Here is a 7,113-nt window from a genome sequence, read left to right on the forward strand (position 1 = left end):
AACTAATGGGAATTAGAACATTGAACCTGCAGAGCATTGACATAGCTACTCAATTTATGTACAAGTAGGAAAATCCAACAGGATCTCGGTCAAAACAAATACGTACCAACTAATTGACATAACTATTGTTTAGTTCAAATAAGGGTTTAAAAATAGAGATTAAGTAGTAAACATATAAATGTGAACAGGACTATTTTAAAAGATGATCATTCCTTCTAGATTTGTGATTATGCTTGAAGACCTAGAATTCTAATAGTATTTAATTACCACAAAAAAGAAAATTCATGCATAAGAAGAGCTAAAATGCTACGATCGTGCATTAAGATTTCTTTGTAACACATATGAAGACATAACACCCAAACACTTTAACTTTCAATTAATAGAAGCGAAAATGATATTCACCGCTAGCAACACAGTAAGAAGATAAAAAGTCGGACCTTTGTATTTATGGATCTTGAGCTCAAACTACAATAACTGTATAATTTCTTAAACGGAACGTTAGCCGGCGACTCAAAACTTTCCGGAAAAACGTGAATCCCAATGGTGAAGAAGACTGAACGGTTTCAGAGCTATTTCTAAGGTGTTGTTTCAAGGTGCTTTGGAGCTTGAGTTTGAGGCAATTTTTGGGATGTTAATGGCTAATTATTCCATGAAGAAAGGGGTGGCAGAAGCTTAAGCAATTTGGTCCCTTTTTCAAGATGGCAACGACTATTTTTGTCTTAGGAGATTCCAAGTTTTTTTGCTTTGGCTGATTCTTTTAGTGAGAATGGAAAGAAGGATCGATCTTTCTCTAATTGGGGGGGGGGGGGTGTTCTATCTAGATCCGCCGTTTTCTCCTTTTTTTGGAGTTGTAGCTTCTCTTCATTTTAGGAGTTAGGGGTTATTTTATAGGGGTATGAATTAGGTTAGGTCAAATGGGAAACAGGGTATGGGCTCAATATTTGGGCTTGAAGGGATTAAGGTCATGAATTTGGGCTAATTAACTTTGGGGTAGGAAGACTAAATCAAAATCTTTTTTTTTCATTTTTCTTTTCTTTTGATTTTTAAAATGAATTAAAAATAACTTTATAAAGATACTAGTATATTTAAGATAATAAAAATGTGTAGAGAAGACATATAATTACCATATTAATAAAATTTAAATACCACTCAATATATACTAAAAATGTAAAATATTATTTTTTTAACTTTTCTTCTTATCTTTTTTGGAAAAACAATGCCAAGACTATTTTTGTATTTTTTTCTAAAATAAAACTAACTAAACAAAATATCAACTAGCTAGAATAAGGGAAAATATTTTTGTAGTTTCTTTTTTTAGATAAAATAAAGTAAAAAGAGCGATACTAAACCTAAACTGAATATTTATGCTAAAATATGAAAAATCTTGGGGAGGATAAAAAATCACATGTCTACACTCATGTTGAAGAATAAGCGGATGGAAAACCTTGGTTTCATGGCATCAAGGAGTATTTGTCAAAGGGAAAACATCTGGAGCATGCAAACCACACTCAGAAACACACCCTCCGGAGATTGTCCAATCACTTCTTCCACAAAGGAGGAAACTTGTACAGGAGAACTCCTGATTTGGGTTTGCTAAGATGTGTCGACACAAAAGAAGCTTCTAAACTGCTTGAGGACGTACATGCTGGGACTTGTGGCCCGCATATGAAAGGTTTCGTCTTGGCTAAGAAGATACTTAGGGCCGGTTACTTTTGGATGACCATGGAAATAGATTGCATCCAGTATGTCTGCAAGTGCTTTCAATGTTAGGTGCATGCCGATATGATAAAAGTGCCGCCAAACGAGCTCAATGCAACAAGCTCACCTTGGCCATTCGCCGCTTGGGGACTGGATGTTATTGGTCTGATTGAGCCCACTACTTCAAACAGACACAGGTTTATTCTGGTAGCCATTGATTACTTCACAAAATGGGTAGAGGCTACATCCTACAAAGCTGTAACCAAGAAAGTCGTCACAGATTTTGCCAAGGATCGAATTGTTTGTCGATTCGGTGTTCCCAAATCCATTGTTATTGATAATGCCACCAATCTCAATAGTGATCTTATGAAAGCTATGTGTGAAACTTTAAAATCAAGCACAAGAATTCTACAGCCTACAGACCTCAAATGAATGGAACCGTAGAAGCTGCCAACAAAAACATCAAGAAGATACTAAGGAAGATGATAGAGAACCACAAATAATGGCATAAGAAGCTACCTTTTGTTTTATTGGGATACCGCACTACAGTTCGCACATCAACTGGGGAAACTCCCTACATGCTGGTTTATGGTACCGAGGTTGTCATCCCAGCCGAGGTAGAGATTCCTTCTTTAAGAGTCATACAGGAAGCTGAACTCAGCGATGCAGAATGGATAAGGAGCCTCTATGAATAATTGGCCCTCATAAATGGAAAAAGGATGAACGCAGTATGTCATGTTCAGCTTTACCAGAACAAAATATCCAAAGCTTTCAACAAAAGTATCAACCCAAGGCAATTTGTACCAGGTCAGTTGGTGCTGAAGAAGATCTTCCTACATCAAAATAAAGCCAAAGGGAAATTCTCCCCCAACTAGCAAGGTTCGTACATGGTTCACAGGGTGCTGACGGGAGGAGCGCTCATACTGGCAGAAATGGATAGAGAAATTTAGCCAAAACCAATCAATTCAGACGCAATCAAGAGATACTATGCTTAGATTATTTACATTTTTCTCATCTGATGTAATTGAACTACACTTGACCCAATTCCCATTTAAGAGGGGATACGTATGCAGCCTTATAGGTTCGGTCATATCATAATAAAATTTCCATTTCCCCCCAAGATCAGAAACTGAGACAGAATATTAAGGAGGACCCTCAAAATTCCGGAGCGAGTCCAGCCAACGTCAACATATGTCAGACGGTCAGTAATCAGTTAAGAAACTGGGCCAGAATTTTGAGAAGGATTCTCAAAATTCCGAAGAATGTTCAGCAAGGCCTATTATTCGCAAACAGCCGAAGGATCATATACTAAACTGGGGTAGAATTTTGAGGAGAGCCCTCAAAATTCCAACATAAGAGAGCTGCAATGCCTTTGAGACGTATTATAGTCACTAGTTCATCTAAATATATCAATATATTTCTGAAATAACTCTATTTTTATCAACAATTGCGTATTTTTTCAAAAAACTCTATTTCTGTAATAGTCAGGTGTTACCTAGGGGAACTCCAAAGGGGTTTTCAGGGTGGAGCAAAACAAGGGCGGCAGAAGAAGCACGAACCAACCTCCCCCCCCCCACAAAACTTACAATTTTTTTTGAACACAGGCATATCTGACATGGCAATAACATTCGCAAATACATACACATAACAAATTCGCTATCAATTAGGAAATCAAACACCAAATGTATCTCCATCTAAGACATACACTACTCTTATTTGCTACTCGCTCCTTGCATGAGGCTAATCCTTGCCTCTATACTTGCATGAGGCTAATCCTTGCCTCCATACTTGCATGAGGCTAATCTCTGCCTCCCCTATCTACATAAGGCTAATCCCTGTCTCCATATTTGCATGAGGCTAATCCTTGCCTCCACACCTGCATGAGGCTAATCCTTGCCTCCATACCTATACGAGGTTAATACCTGCCTTCATACTTGCATGAGTCTAATCTCTGCCTCCATGTTTGCATGAGGCTAATCCTTGCCTCCATACCTGCATGAGGCTAATCCTTGCCTCCATATTTGCATGAGGCTAATCCTTGTCTCCCTATTTGCATGAGGCTAATCTCTGCCTCCATATTTGCATAAGGATAATCCTTGCCTCTATATCTGCATGAGGCTAATCCCTGCCTCCATATTTGCATGAAGCTAATCCTTTCTTCCATACCTGCATGAGGCTAATCCCTGTCTCCATATCTGCATGAGGCTAATCCTTGCCTCCCTATTTTGCATGAGGCTAATCCTTGCCTCCCTGTTTGCATAAGGTTAATCCCTGCCTGCCCACTTGCATGAGTCTAATCCTTGCCTCCATACTTGCATGAGGCTAATCCTTGCCTCCCCATCTGCATGGGACTAAGCGTTGTCCCTCTTCACACAAATATTGCTCTATTTCTAGTACTATGTACTCTCTTTTAGATCGGGTTAAGCTCTACCCTTCATTTTACAAGACTAAGCTTTGTCTTGTTAACATCATTACTGCATATCATGGGCTGAAATATTGCCAATCTATTCGAAGGTGTCATAGCCTAAAAGGCATCATCCTCATTACCGGAAGACACCATGACATGGCCTGAGGATCCCTCAACTTTGCATATCATTATTCAAAGGCGTCATAGTTCGGAGGCACCATCTTCATGGCCCGCGAACATCATTTAATGGCTTGCGAATCTCTCATTAAGCAATTCATGGTCCAGGACGTCATGGTCTAAGGACGTCATCCTTAACCGTCCAAAGACAACATTCATAGTCCAACGAAAAATTGCATCATGTTTAAATTTATGCACAGTATACGCTTGTATTGCTTCTATTTGCAGGTAACCCAATGATCAACGGCTATCCCAGCAAGAGAGATCCCGCTCCAGTTCTCCCGACCATATCAAACCTAACCTCTTCCATAAAACTGTTCATTCATCCAACCCTAGATGTTGCGTCCGTTATTGTAATGACTTCACCCGTATACTCCGCCGATGGATCCGACACTACATACGGCCTGATTCATGTAAAACCAGGGATATGTAGGCAGCTCAGAAGCTAGGGTGCAGCCTAATCTCTCGAACCGTTTCGCTCGGTCAAAATTGGCCATCATATCTTTACCAGACAAACTCTTTCATCCTTTCCGGGTAAAGAGGGGCAGCTGTTGATACCTAATTTTTCCCAAAAAGTATTTCAACTTGCATATATGTCTTCAAAATCATGCATTGATTAGCAATTGATATTTTTCCACAATTCTCCTACATTTTTATTAATTTATCCAACATTTTATTTCCAAGAAATAATTACAAAATTACCTCACAAATGATTTCAAAAGCATTTTTTGATGTAATGTATTATTTTTGGTCCTATTAAGACCAAATTATTTCATAATTAGCCAAATTGGTACCTTTTGGCTATAATTGCAATAACTTTGCAATTATAGCCCAATCATATGATTTTGTATTATTTTCATCTAGAAATTAATCATGTGTATTTTTTAAATACTAAATAAACATTTTAAAATTATTTTCTTTGCATGAAATTCATTTTTATAATTAACAGCTATTTTTGTAAATTGTTTTAATTAATTTACATTGGGTATTTTACAAATAGCCACTTTCATTTCAATTATAGCCTAATTAAATCAAACCTCAACCCAATTAAAATGGCTCAAATACCCCAGGCCGAATACATTATCCTACCCGACCCAATCCCTTGTCTAATCTGGACCGTCGATCAATTTTAATCAACGGTCCAGATCTCCCCTTTCCTTAATTAACCCTAGAGACTACCCCCCTCCCCCTCATTTCTCTCTTTCACTCCGCTGTTACACTCTCCCATCACCTCTCAAATTCTCTTTGCTAAAACCTAAAGCTCTCACCGGTCATCGACTTGCCGGTAACTATGGCGATCTCACCACCATCCCAACCCCAAGGCTCCTTCCTACATCGGGTTACTGCTGCCTTGAGGTCCTCAAAGGAACCAGAGGCGGTTCAACTCACCCCCATGGTTTTCCATGTCGTTCTCAGGCCAATCTTGGCCTGTCCGAGTAAGATCCTACCATCTCCGGCTAAAACTTGTGGTTTCTAGGCCGATTCTCTTTCTCTTTGGGTTATCTCTCTAAAACCCTAACTATTAGATCTTGATTTCTTAGATATGTAATAGATCTGGGTATATTCCGAGTTATTTTGCTGTTTTCCTTAAAGATTTTCTGATTTTTCTAAAACGACTCTTCATCTTCAAACCAGGGTTTCTTAACCCCTTCTCAAAATGGTTTTTCCTTCTGATTTTAGTATTAATCTATGATTTTAACTATGTGTTGTTGTTGTTGTTGTACTTGTTTCTCATGAGCCTTATAATTCTCTGTGTTTTACCCTATTTTGTTCATCAGTGTCTCTGACTTTTACTTCTTCCACTTATGTCATGTTTATTCTATGAATTCATGTTATGCTCTATGTGAATCCCTAATTTTGTGTGATTTTACCCTATTTGGCTTATTAGGGTTTCTGATTCTTGCCTATTATGTGTTTATTCCGCTTGTTCTCATAAATTTGTGTCAATTTCTCCTAAATCAGTACTATTTGCTATTTTTGAATCTTTGAATCTCTGTGACTGATCCTTCACTGATTTCTTGTGATATTCTTTACTGATTTTAACCTTTAAGATACTTTCTTACCTCAATCTATAGTCGAGCATGATGTCAACTGATTCTTAAGTATTTTCCTTGATTAGAATCTGCTGAACCTATTCTCTATTACATGTTGTGTACTTGTACTATGCTAAAAATATTTCCTTATTTGTTATATTCAACCTTATGTGATTTCCGTCCTTATTTAGTATTTGCTTGTTACCGTTTAAATTTAACTCCTTAATTAAAGGAAGTACTTATACTGATTTGATTCTAATTAGTACATAGTACCATAATTACTGCTGAACTATGATTCTTGCCTTATTTTCTACCTGTTTTCAAACTATAAGTACCTTGCTCTTTAATTAGCACAAAGACACGAACGCATTGGCTCAAAAACTGTCTCTCACACAAAAACTCTCTTCTGTTCTCTTTTCTCTGGTTACTTGCTATTGTTCTAAGTCATCCGACTGTAAGCCAAGGCTAATTACTCTAATCTCTTGCTCCTCACCTTGTGTTTACTACCTTCTTTACTAGTATATTCTGATTTCAATTCAAGTTCCAAAAATGATATGGTCCTTTTATTACTTCAATTCATCCTGTTTCTAGTCCGCTTTTACTTATGGTTTTTTTGTGAAACCTGTAGTTGATATGTTTACATTATTAGCATGTTATGTACTCCCCTTCGTTAGGATCAGTATGAACATATTACCCCCTCTATGTAGTCTGTCTCCATATGATCTTGCTCTATCTGGTTTTTGGTATGAATCTCCTTGTAAAGTAGTCTGCACTCATAAACTTTTATGATTTTGGGAT

This window comes from Nicotiana tabacum, chromosome 21 (assembly GCF_000715075.1).
Source record: "Nicotiana tabacum cultivar K326 chromosome 21, ASM71507v2, whole genome shotgun sequence".
NCBI lineage: Eukaryota > Viridiplantae > Streptophyta > Magnoliopsida > Solanales > Solanaceae > Nicotiana > Nicotiana tabacum.